This window comes from Topomyia yanbarensis, chromosome 2, assembly GCF_030247195.1.
Source record: "Topomyia yanbarensis strain Yona2022 chromosome 2, ASM3024719v1, whole genome shotgun sequence".
NCBI classification, from domain to species: Eukaryota; Metazoa; Arthropoda; class Insecta; order Diptera; family Culicidae; genus Topomyia; species Topomyia yanbarensis.
The window spans coordinates 31,132,268-31,146,237 of record NC_080671.1 but is presented as its reverse complement, the minus strand read 5'-3'; the positions used below and the strand labels follow the sequence as shown (position 1 = coordinate 31,146,237).

The window sequence follows — 13,970 nt, the reverse complement described above, 5'->3', positions numbered from 1 at the left end:
CTCGCGCTTCCAGGAAGCAACCAGCAATCATTTGGTCACCCATGGGTGACCACTGGAAATTACAATTCCCCCCTCCCGTCTGGAATGACATACTTTTTCGAGTACATATGCACGAATCACCATTTCAAGTGGTCATGTGTCGCCAGCGGGCAGTTTGGTAAAATATTCGAGTAATTTGTGCTAGCGCAAGATGCATAAAACTTCAACCGTCAGACGAATGCTAATGACATTTGCCGACAGACCTGCATCGAATTAGCATTCGTTTTGGAAGTGACGCTTCCTGAGACTGAAAATCCGAGGTCCGCTTGGGGGGGGGGGTGACCTCGCTGTGTATGATGGGTTCAATTGATATTGAAATGGAATGCAAATTCGAGCTGGTGTTGATGCAGTGACATCATCGCTGGACCTGTGTGTCCTACTCGGCAACTGGAACTAAGTGGTTCGGAAGGATAATCATTTTTCGTAATTGAGAGCTATACGGTGTTTCGGACGTGACATTCGGCTTTCGTGGCAATAAATGTCTGTTTTAATGGGACCCTCAAACTTCGCTATTTGATTAATGGCCTTTGCAGAGTGCAACGATATTATCTTGAGAATACTGCATGCGCTGTAGTGTTCCTGTTTACTTTTCAAATAGAAATATTTAAGGACACATTGTTTATTAGTCATACGTTTTTGCAATTGTGTGCTGGTTATAAACAAACAAAAAATCTACTTCTGAATGCAAGGTAGTTTTATAGATAGAAATAAAACTCAGCATCTGAGAAATTTAACTTAATCAATACCCAAACATTATCAATGTTTTCTGCATTGAGAGAGTTTAAAATGTTCTGATAAAGTTTTACGCAAAATTTCTGCCGGTAGCTCTACAGTATGATAAAGTGTTTAAGGGTCTTTTCTTTTGGACGAAAATAAGGCAAAGTTTGTTAACTTGTTGCAGCATAAGTAAAAGGCGTAAGAGTTTGATGGTTAAATACGTTTATTTGTTTATTTGTTGTACCGTCACCAACAGACCCCTTGGCCCCAATGGTGGTTACTTAAACTAAATACATTTCAGAATACGCATTATTTTAGTTTTTATCGAATTCCTTGTCAGGTTGAAATCAAACGCCGTCGCCACACTGTTAAACACACGCTGGAGTCCGGTAACAGCGCTCTGGCAACCATAGTTGGTTCTCCTGAACGGAACTCGCAGAAGGGAGTTATTATGTAGAGCTCGAACGTGGGCTTGAAGATCCAGACGACCGAGGATTGTAGGGAAATCCACCCTGGCAGACAGTAAGTCTGAGACGAACAGTGCTCGAGAGCAGTCCCTCCGGATGCTTAGAGTATCGAGCTGTATTAACTCACAACGGTTTTCGTAGCTTGGCAGCTGAAATCTGTTTTGCCAAGGAAGATGTCGGAGTGCAAAGCGTATGAACCGGCGTTGGACGGCCTCGATTCTGTCGACACCGTTCTGGTAGTAAGAATTCCAAACAGCAGAACAATATTCCAGTGTTGAGCGAACCAGCGCGCAATAGAGAGATTTTAAACAGTATACGTCCTTAAAGTTTTTCGCTATTCGGAAGATGAACCCAAGCTGTCTTGAAGCCTTATCCACAATGGATGATGTATGTGGTTTGAACGTTAGTGCCAAATCCATGATGACTCCGAGATCCTTGACGTTAGAGTGTTTTGGAATACTCGAGTCGAAGAGATGGTAGTTAAACTGAATCGGATGGCGTTTCCGCGTGAACGTAACGATTGAGCATTTGCTCGGGTTTAAAACCATTCTGTTTAGATCACACCACGTACTAAAGCTCTCCAATTCACTCTGAAGAAACTCGGCATCGGTTTTATCCTGTATTTGTCGAAACATTTTCATGTCGTCGGCAAAAGAAAGGCGGGGTCCTTGTAATTTGATGTTGACGTCATTAAAGTAGAGGAGGAATATCACTGGACCGAGATGGCTTCCTTGTGGGATGCCGGATGTAGCGAAGAATGGTGTAGATAGACAGTCCTTAATGCTGATTTGGAGTTGCCTTCCATCGAGGTAGGAACGAAACCAGCGCAGTAGTTGTCCATGAATACCTAGTTTCTCCAGCCTCGATATCATGATTGATTTTGTCGAAGGCCGCAGATAAATCCATGTAAATAGCATCGGTTTGCAATCCGTCAGCGAATCCATCGAGTACATATGTTGTGAACGAGAGCAGGTTAGTCGTTGTCGATCGTTTAGGCATAAAGCCGTGTTGATCTGCAATGTAGTGTTTGCAGTGAAAGAAAAGAGGGTCTAAGACAACCAGCTCGAATAGTTTTGATACTGCACTTAAACACGAGATTCCCCGATAATTGTCAATGTTCGATTTGTTTCCTTTTTTGTGAACTGGAAACATGTGCGCTGCTTTCCAGCAGGAAGGGAATGTTCCAGTATTGAGTGATAGCATAAAGACTCGCCGAAGTGGTTCAAGAAGCCCGCTGATGCACTTTTTGACAAAAATCGAGGGAACGCCATCTGGACCCGGGGAACTAGATGCTTTCAGCTTGGAATTTGCTGCAAGAATGACAGCATTATCGACACAAATTCGGTTGATGGTTCGTCCTAGAGAAGGAGTTAGATTTGAAGCGGCAGCGACTTGTTGTGGTGGCAAGCGCTCGTTGGAAAAAAACGCTTGAAAATTTGTCGGAGAACAGTTGGCAAATTTCCTTAGTGTCGGTGCCTAAAACTCCATTAAACGACATACAAGATGGCAAACCGGATTCCTTTCGCTGCTCGTTAACATACTTCCAGAACGACTGGGGCTTGGATTTCAGTTGACGCTCGACGTTTCGCTGGTGTCTAAAAAAGGCGCGTCTGCTTTGTTGTTTGTATTCGTGGTTGAGTTGAAAGTAATGATTTCCTAATGCAAGTGCCTTATGCTTCGAGAATTTTTTAAATGCAGCTCGTTTGGCAGATTTTAAACGTCTTAGGACGGTTGATTGCCAGGGAGGGTGTTCATCGGTACTAATTGTTCGTTTTGGTACATGGCGGTCGATAAGGTAGTTAAGAATACTAGAAAACGTCATCGCTGCTTCGTTCGCGTCGTCATTGTTAATATTTTCGTCCCAGTTTATATCCAACAGCGTGCTAACGATGCTGTCGTAGTCAGCGTTTTTAAAATCGTAGACGATAGAGCTTGAGACGTCTTCAAAATTCACTCCTAAGTTACCAGCGAATACAAGATGTAGTGGGGGATGATGACGCACCTGCTTGACTAAAGGAGTCGGTGCAGTGCAGCAGTACGGAGCGCAATCCCGGGCACTTACAAAGCAGAGGTCCAATGTACGTCCATTCTCGTTGGTGACATTATTAATTTGCCGAAGAGTTGCGCTGCTGTAGTTGTCCAAAATACAACTGGCATTGTTAATAAGCGCAGATTTTTCGATATCCAATCGTAGAATACCATTACTTGCTTGGCACCACGTCAAGCCAGGTAAGCTGAAGTCGCCCAGTATAACGATATCATCAGACGGGGCGGCGATCGAGGCGATAAAAGAAACGGAGGAAAGATGTACATCGATCAGGCTGGAATCACGAATTCTGTCAGGTGGAAAATAAACAACACACAGGAAGACATTGCGATCGGCAAGTTTCACTGATATCCACACTTGCTCGGAGCTCGCCCACCGCTCATCGTTGATCACTCGGGCTTTTATACCATGGCGAACGGCGATGAGTACACCACCACCTGATGTCTTGTGGCTGTTGAGGGCATTGCGATCACATCGGAAGACATCAAATGTTGAACCAAACACCTGGCGAGACAGAGTACGGTTGTCGAGCCACGTCTCGGTTAAGGCGATGACGTCATAACAGCAGCCCGTGGTCGCGAGCAAATAGCTGTCCGTTGATGAGTTTAAGCCACCAACATTCTGGTAGTAAATCTCGATGTTATTGGATGACGGATCAGGTTCTGCAGAGAGCGAATCAACTGTATCGCGCCCCAGAATATGGCGATCATCATCGGCGAGAGAAATGGTTGACATCTGGTCACAAGATGTTAGAGCAAAAGACAAATTACTGGAAGCAAAGAATATATCAGCGCTTGAAGTGTTCGGATCAGATGTATACTTGCCATTTGTGGCGGGTTGGAAGACCCTTTCACCCATCCCACACACAGGACCGGGACGACTGATGATCGCTGGCTGCAAGGGCTCGACTGTAGCGGGGGGATCGAGGGCTTCCATTGTACCAACTGCGTTGCGTCCCAGTATGCAATCAGCGTCGACACTCCGTCACAATGGCGGTGTAGCTTGGTATAGTGGCATTGCCAATCGTTGCGGAGTCCTCTGTAGGGTTGATGGGCCGGGTTGCATTAGCGGAATACATGCGGCTTCCGAGGACGGAGGAAAATCAGTCGGTGGGCACCAAATGTTCTGGGTACGGCTATCCTCAAATTCCCTGAACAATATGCCTTGCGGCCATGTGTCAGGGTTAAGAGCTGCTTCACGGTACTTTGGGTGAACTCCAACTTTGAAAGATATGAAGTTCAGAGTACTGACGTCTATGCCTTTTTTAACAAGCGGAATAACCTTTATTTCCTCGTTGCAGTTTAGTCCTTCTTTGGACATTTTTTCAACTGTCTCTTTGCTAACGCTGGGATGAAAGCGGGAAAGCTACATCCAGAGCAACAGAGTGGAAGGTGGAACCGTGAGAATGTTGCTATTATCGACTAGCTTTCGACTGTCGACAAGAATACTGCTCGGATCAGGGCCATCCTCGCGACAACGCTTCTGAGGTGGTCGAGAGGTACCGGAATTTGGCCGGACTGGAGTGGCTGTTGAAACCTTTCTGGCGAGGTGCGAAATTTGCTGGTTATTTTTTGATAACTCTGCCTTTAGTTCAGCACAGACGTCATCCGTTTTCCCAGCGATAGCAGCGATAACACATCCAAGCGAGGAAACGGTGTTGCGAAAGTGAGCAAACTTCATCAACTTGACACATTCATTGCACATCCAAAATAAATTTGGGTTTTCGGCAAGTTTTTTCAAGAACGACTTGTTGAGTTGTTTACCGCACTGCATATGCACCACATTTTTGCAAAATCCCATGCTTTCGATAAAGTCATCGTCCGATTTGACGGTTTTCGCGCAGTGATCTACCCGCCCTAGATCCGACTTTTCGTTTTCGTCTCACTGTGCGCCAAGTTGTGATGTGGGAAATACTTTCCTCTACCCGTGTGCAGGTGGCGAAGTGAGCGCGTGATTTTTTTTTACACACAGGTCCAGTGATGTAAACAATCTCGATTTTCACTGGATTTTTCACGACACAAAAACAAAATTTGTAGAATACACTTTAAAACTTCACAATATCAAGGGCGTAAACAAAATTTAGAATCGACTGATACGATAAACGATGATTAAACGGCACAAATCACGTCAAATATTAAAAAAATAACTGGTGCTATCAACACAAACAACTAATCGGTGAAAATACACTGAACCAAATTGAAGACTTCGTAAAAAAAAGTATCTGGGTGAAATTCAAAATGGTGGCTTCAACGTTCACAATGACGATTTCAGCCTGCCTCTGTGCGAGAAAAATGGGTACGAAAACTACGAGCCTGCAGCCTGTTGTAGTAAACTAAAATAAAAACTCATTGTAATTTCTTTAAAGAAATTCTGTTCGACTTATACCCAATTGGAATGAAATTTGACGATTCATATTATTGTATTATAAAAATTTGAATTCTAAAATAAACTTTTTTGTTACCTTTTCTACTTGAACCACGTTCAAAAATTATAAATAAATAATACTACTTACTAGTTTTAGGTTTAGGTCGTAAACAATTTCATTGCTTTTCAGAAATTATAATGATTTTTTATTTCGGTTCACTACAAGCAGGCCCGTAGCTAGGATTTTGTTTCAGAAGGGGCTTAAAAAATTATTGCATAAATATATAAATTCTGATGATTAGTGATGATAGTCACTAGAAACTGAATGAAAGTTTTGAGTGAAAACAATTCCAAAATTAAGACAATAGAAACTAAAAATCATAAAAATATGTTGTGTGTCTTGAAAGGCTATAGTACATCGACGAATTAATTAATTAATTGCAACATTAACATTTCGAATTTGATTTTTATTATTTATTTACAAGTTGCAAGTTACAAGTTACTCTAGTTGCAACATTGGATATTCAAGAGAATTTACGGGTTAACCGATTATGGTGGTGCTATAAAGTTCAAGGTGTTCTAGGCTACACGTTTACAGGGTGTGGAAGACGCTACGTTGGAATGAATAGGAAATATTTAGAGAATGTTCGAATGAAGAGAATGTCGAAATTTTCTCTAAATCTTCTGATTTGGCAAGCAAATTATAGATGCAGACAAACGATTTAACTCCTAGTTTTTGATTTGATGTCTTGCCACTATTACCCGTTCTGTATCATTACGCTAACGCAATTTTATGATATTTTCAATTTACGGGGTGTTGTTGAGGTGGGTCAAAAATCGATTTCAGCCAGTTACAACATGTTAGTCGCACATCCGCACTCTATTCATTTCTGTTCAATGTATCGTCACCTCGTTTTCAAACTTATTTGGACATTAATTTTAAACCATAGAAAGCAACTAAAATGTGGCTGCTAGTTGCAGCATTAGGTTCATTATGATTGATTGACTAATAAAGTAGAGTGAATCGACCTAATACAGAAATTCAAATTGTGCAAAAATTAAAATTTAAGTAACTAACTTTATTTTAGCTAATATTTAGTACTATATACTAGTTTTGTGAAGCTCGACAATCACTTGCAATGAGGTTGTTTTTTGGAGAGTTTTAGTGCTCAGTCTTCAATAAAACTTCAACTTATTTATTATACACATAATTCGTTTATTTGGCTCGGCTCAATGCGTTATCTAAATGGTTCCGTGTGTCCTGCTTACAAAGCAGAGATATGTTTTCCTGACAAACATCCTCCTCTCTCCGGATCACGAGTGCAAACTATCTCAATGGTTGATTTGAGGTACCTGACGTAACTATTCCGCTGTTAATATTACCTGAACAGGTACCACAAATTTGGCAATTGTTTGTGGTTCAGGTATTGGCATTGGATTGGCATTGGATATTGTGGATGTGCAAAGAATTAGCTGTGTAATGGTACTATCGCATTATGTTTTGTATTGTAGAGTAGGGAAGGAGGAAATGGGTCGGGAGACCCGAATTCTCACCACAAAAACACCATTTGAAATACCGGGAAGTGGTTCCTAGATGTGATTTTTATAATGAATTCCATTTCTTCCAAATGTGACATGAATCTTTTAATAGCCACAGTGCAAGTAAGTGGTTTGTAGCCGAACATTCATTTTCTCATCGTCCATATAAAAGAAGATCTTGATTATAGTATTGTTTCATACAATCACGTATTATAAGTTGTTGTGAAAAATGGTTTGTTTCTGCCGGACATCGTAGAACTCGATAAAGGCGACTTCCGTAAACCTATCCTCAATATTCACCTTCAGCAAATGTTTCACATGACGAATGCTCGGTCGTATGCAAAATGGCCGGAATTCAATAGCCTGCGTATTTGGCCGGAACACCACTACTTGCTCCTGCGACTCACTCATCTCGACAGATCACCACAGCAAGAATTAAATTAACAGCTTCTTTTCTTCTTCTTTTTCGCACACAATATGAAAGAAATTATTTTTGTCGTTCACTTCGCACTGGTTCGGGCAGAAGCAGAAAGTACACTGCGTATCGTGACTGTTGTCTTTGGTGGTTCGAAATAGCAATATTTTTCAATATTTTCTCAGTAATTTGTTTAAACTAAACGATATACAAATGAGCTAAAAGTCACCGAAAAATTTGTTTTTTCTTTTATTATTTTTAAAAAATTTAGCCCTCTCTCTGGCTATGTCCCTGTACAAGAGATTCCAGGCTGGTTGTTTTCGAGCTATGTTTCGCGCGCAGAGGCAGACGGAAATCACCATTTTAATGCCGCCATTTTGAATATCTTGAATAATAAACGTATTCAACCATCAAAACCGGAAGTTCTTACGCCTTTTAATCATTTCACAAAAAATAATTAACAAACTTTGCCTTATTTTCGTTCAAAAGAAAAAGAACTTCCTCTCAACAAAGCAGTTTATAGTTATAGATAACTTTTATTCATATTGTTTTCCAAACCGTAAATATTTTTGTCCAGCATACAATTTGAAGTTATTTGTAATACTTTGCTTCAATACGTATGTATGTGTGTCTATATAATAGGGGTACCCAAGGCTTCAATGGTGCCAAATTTATCTGGTACCGGCTGAGTTATATTTTTCCAAATTCAACAATAAAATACTATACTATGGAGGACCCTAAGGAGGAAAAATTAGGTAAACACCAACCTTTCTCCCAAAGGCGATAATTTTTGGTGAAACCACTCTGTACGTGAAGGGCACAAATCCTAACTTAATAAAGTTATGGGTGCGTTTCGACTTCGTCTCAACAGAAACCTACATTGTCGGAATAGATTAGGGCCGGCTTGACGCTAAATCCCAAAACGGAAACACTATTTATGTTTCCAATCAAACGACAGGTCAAACGTGATGTCCTATTAGACCAGAAGTTCTGTTAAGCCGATGACTTTATTAAGTTAGGATTTGTGTTCTTCACGTGCAAAGAGGAGCTTTGAGAGAAAGATGGGTGTTTTCCTAATTTTTCCTCTTCGCATTGATCTGCTAAGCCGTAACAAGTGTTGGCTTCGCTGTGTCTCATCGGTTTCTTAGCATAATGATGTGTTGTAGTGAGCAGCGAAGCTTTTTTCAGTATTTCTGCAGAAATTTTTTGGAGAGCATCGTTTAAGGAACGCGATTCAGATTCCTCGATGTTTGTACGCGTTGCATGGTAAAAGATCACAAGGAAACTCTCCACAATAGCCACACTTTTCAGCATTCTCAATGCAAGAGTCATCCTCATGATTCTCAGCGCAATCGTCTCACCGAGTCTTATTACTACAACTTCCTATTCGCAATGAAAGATGCGCGATACAAACAGCTGAACAGGCAGACGATCCTTGTAGAAGAAGACTTAATTAAACACACACCGGTCCCGCCAAAGGTCACCCGACAGCAATTTTGTCCCGTCTAGTGCGACCGCCATTCAAAAATCTACGCTCACTGAAGCCAAACAGCCAATCCCATGCTTCAGTAGGTGCGCGCACGATGTACTTAAATCGGTGACTACACAGTCGTTCTCTACATTGGGAACGGGTATGTAGACGCGTTAGTACTTCATAAAAGGCGTGTCGCTAAGAACGTCATTTGATTGCTTTAGACGCTATACATTGGTATAAGACAAATTAAAAGCTGTCTTTCAAAACCTAAGTCCCAACTGAACTACAAAATTTCCCAAGTCCTGCAAAAGCAATCTTCAAAAAAAATATCGATCTCTACGTGTCATGGTATTCTAAGACATTTGGCACCATAAATACGAATTCGATTTTCGAAATCCCTCTATTGGTAGTTTTTGAACTTTGACCATTTTGCGCAATCTCTTAATCATATGTGATTGAGCTTAAATGTAACAGAGACTACAGTAATCTTTTTCTAGCCGATAAAAATTCTCGAAAATAATCCTTACATTTTTTTGGGAGCTTGAAATTCCACGAGTCGAAAAACTATCTTACCACCTAATCGCGTGAAAGATGCATGTATTTGGCATTCCTATGGTTCTTCACCATGGGGTATCAGGAATCAGTAGCGATTGGCTCAAATGGCACGTTGCCCATGTTGAACGGAGATTTGTTACTTGCCGTGATTTTTCTTTTTATTATTTTCCCGAAAATGACGACGCTGAGAGCGTATACAGTACGGAAGTGTTCTTCATTCCCAAAGGGAATAAAAGACACTTCTCGATGAGCGGATATATTAACACCCCTGACGAGATATTGTCATTGGAATTCGGTTTAAACCGATTTCTAGTTTAGTCTAGTCTAGTCTACACATACACAGCCAATACATGTAGGGATCCTGGAAAATTGCAGACGTTTCCTCTACAATTTTTCTTGTCAATATTAACCCTTTCATGCCCAACTTTTTTCTAGTGCATGTAAGGTTTCAAAACTATTTTTCCTTGAAAACGGTTGGGTCTAGAAACACCAAAAGCCTATTTTCATAAAGATAGGTGCTTCCATGGCAGTGCTAGAAGCTGGTCAATTTTTACCCTCTAATGCTCAATACAATTCTCCTAGAATAATTACAATAGTCCAAAATCGTGGAAAACGTAGCCAACGACAGTCTACATTGATAAGTTTTATCAGTTTTTAATAATATTGCACCATAACGAAGATATATTAAAAAATATATTTTCCATCGTCAACGTAAACTGTCCCTGGCAGCACTGCTCCATCGGAATCCAATCAGACTAATTGCAATAACTTCAGTTCTAGAGCTGATCCTTGTAACTGTTAATACTCAAATTAAAGGCAATAATCACATTAATGAGCCTTACTTGTTTTTGTGAGCAAATCTCGCCTCAATCAAAAGTTATAGCTGTTTAAAAACGTTGTTGTCCACAAACAACATGGGCATGAATGGGTTAATGATTGTGGTACATATGATATGTGACACAATCATTAATGCAGCCAGGCCAACTGTGCAGCGTACAAAGTGAAGATGATTCAAAATTATACGGCAATCAAATTATTCATTTAATGAATAATTTAATCAACGGATTATTTTGAACCTTGAATAAGGAAGAAACGTGGACAACCGTACCGACTGTTTCAATTTGATGGGGATTTGATAAATCGTTGGGAGTGACTTGGCTAAGAGGTTTAATGTCATTCCTTTGGTCCTGGGTTCCTGTGATGGGATGGGACAGAAGTATTTAGCCCTGGGTTATGAGTCTAGGTTATAGCGCCTTTACTCGCTCTCATTCGAATTCGGTTTAAACCGATCTAGGTTTATAAAATTTCACCGCGACTTTTTGGAAGCCATAGATCTGTTTATAACGCTTTTTCGCCAGAAATTACAAAGATAGATGGATACTGCAAAAATACTGCTGTATTTTCTCTGTAATATATAACAAGTTCTCAGCACTTCCCAGTAAACTCTATAGCTCTTTACTACACTGGGTTAGAAACAATAGCATATTCTTGGTATTCAGTTTCCCGTACATAAGTTCTTCTATGTATGGAGAGCCAAAAATCCGGATACGCAACTGCATTACTGCAGGGCAGTTACATATCAAATAGTATGAATTTCCGTAATCGGATTCACAAAGATCACGCGAATAATACTGAGCACGGTGAATAAAAGACATGTGATAATTGAGTTTGCAATGTCCTGTCAGTATCCTGACTAGAATAATGCAATTGCAGCAAATTCTTGGACATTTTCGGACACACATCCGGCGGAGAACTCTTTATTTGAACGATGCAGCCCTAGAGCGTATCTTTTGTTCTATCAAATTTATCAACAGTGCTAAAACTAGTTCAGGACCAAAAAAATATCCTGTTGAAGTGCCGATTGTACACCACGCAGAATCGCGAAGATTTCTGCTGGGAATACGGTACAGTATCTACCAAGCGAATAAAATTGGTTTAATCTTATTTCACGGCAATAGGCACCAGCACCGACAAGGCCCTCAAAAAAAAAAACAAACTACGTATTCTTCAAGTTTTCGCTCCGTCCGGCCAGACAGCCATTCCTCGCGAGGAGGAATTCTCACATTGAAAGTTCCAAAAAGGAAAACTAAATGTGAGTGTAAGGTCACTGGGAGCAAGTGTATACTCATCCCAAGTTACCATTTAGGGCCACAGTATGTGTGTGTGGCTAGTTGCACGATCTATTGGGTTACTGTTCCAGAGCCCAGTAACATTAAGACGGTATTCACAAGAAAGTGCTTCTTGCTTCAGAAACACATATAGTGGTTTTATGTTCAGGAGTGCCTCTAAAGCAGCAATAGGTGTTGGCGAGAACGTGTTGACTGGTGCCACCAAGACCATCCTCTGAAGATGTTTTAACTTTGATTGGATTGTCGTGACTTCTCCCTTCTGCCATAAACAAGGCACCCGTATGCCAGTATTGGTTTAACAATTGTACTTGGGTTTGAGTCCGCAAGATTTGCCGAAAGCCTGTCTACATTGGCCGAAGGCCATGCAAGTTTTCTTGATCCTGAAATCGATGTGAGCTGTCCAATTAAGTTTTGAGTCAAAGAACTGCTATGGACGAGCTCCGGTTGTAATCCTTCGTTGCGTGAAAAGCACCATTGAGGTTTTATTTGGATTAACTGATAGTCCAACATGAAGACACCACCACTCAACAACACATAAGGCTTGTTGCATCAAATCAAAAAGTCTGTTAATGCAAATACCGGTGATCATTATATGATAATCATCGGCGAAACCATACGTCGGAAACCCAAGCTCATTAAGTTTCCTCAACAAGCCATCGACGACAAGGTTCCATAAAAGTGGTGACAGCACACCACCTTGAGGACATCCGCCGACACTCAGTTTCCTTATCTCTACTTATTTTAACGATGAGCACAGATGTCGGTTGCTAAGCATTGCGTGTATCCAGGTCGTGATATATGAAGGTACTGCATGACCTCGAACTGCTTCCTAAATGGATTCGAAAGACACTTTGTCAAAAGAACCTTCAATATCGAAAAAAAACTCCTAAACCTGATTGCTTTTGTGAAAAAGCTTTTTCAATGTTGTAGACAACATTGTGTAATAGGGTGGTAGTAGACTTCCCCCGCTGATATGCATATCCCGAATGTAGTGGTCGATTAAACGTTCCACTGAGTTGAGAAGGAAGGAGGTCAGAATGATCGGTCTAAATCTCTTTGCCTCCTCATAAGTGACGCGGCCACTTTTGGGAATGAATTTTACAGTTTTTTTCCTACCACTCTAATGGAATGTATCCTGTTGCAAGACTACAAGTAAGAACTTTTTATTCAAAACATGCTTGAAAAGTTCATATTCGCTTTGTAGTAGAACTGGAATGATTCCATCTTTTCCCGGAGACTTACGGAGCAAAACTGCCAATCGTCTATTTGATCGCTTCGGTTGTCACAATTCTACTAATCAGAACTACCTCGGGGACAGTCGTCAGTGATGGCTCCGTACAGCCTAGAAAGTGTGTGTCAAAAAGACAGTTGAGTTTAACAACTTCGTCAGACAAGTATTTTCCATTAGCAGTTCTAATTGAACTGACATGAAAGTCTTTCGATTTCAAAAATAACTTATTTAATCTGCTAGTCTCGTTGAGACTTGAAACAATTGTGCAGAGGCTTTTCCAACCACTTCGAGGATTGATTGGATTGAAGGGCATTTCTGTATGCTTTACGAGCCAACTTAAATGCCTCCGACCCGTCCCTGCGTCTGCGATTCCAAGTTTTTTGTCATAACTTTTTCAGTCGAACAAGTTTGGTATTCCACCTTTAGAAGCACGCATAACTCGAAGCGGGCAAGCCTCTTGGTATGCTGCTACTATGAGTGAGTTTGTTTTATCAACGGCATCATCCAAGTCACTTGGAAATTCAATCGTCGGAAGATACCCATGAAACTTAGTTGCCAAGCCCTCTTCGTAAAGGTCCCAGTTCGTAGATTTGAGATTACGATATGTGACGATATCCAGCGAGACGCTTAAATGATCAAAGATGATGTACTTATGATCAGATAACTACGGTTCGAGCTCGTTTGGTACGAGCCAGTTTGCCAAACTCATGCGTAATACCGTCAGAGCAGAGAGTTACATCTAACACCTCCTCTTTGCCAGCTCGGGCAAATGTTGGATGATTTTCTACAATACGTATGTGCAGATTTTTGCTACTCAAGTTTTCCATCAATTAGTCAACGACCTTATGTTAATAGTTCTGTGTATTATTTCCCAATGCACTTTCCAACATACTCTTCAAGGTTTTGTCGCTTCAAAATTAACTTCGATCTTGCTTCCATAATGGTTCAGCTGTTAGAGTAGTAAATTAAATTGAGTAATGAAGCATACACTAA

At 40.8% G+C, this 13,970-nt stretch overlaps 1 protein-coding gene across 2 annotated transcripts in view; it reads left to right on the top strand.

The window, feature by feature from the left end:
* Window positions 1-13,970, top strand: part of LOC131682042 (beta-1,4-glucuronyltransferase 1) — a 130,589-nt gene that overhangs the window by 103,929 nt on the left and 12,690 nt on the right. The window lies entirely within an intron of this gene.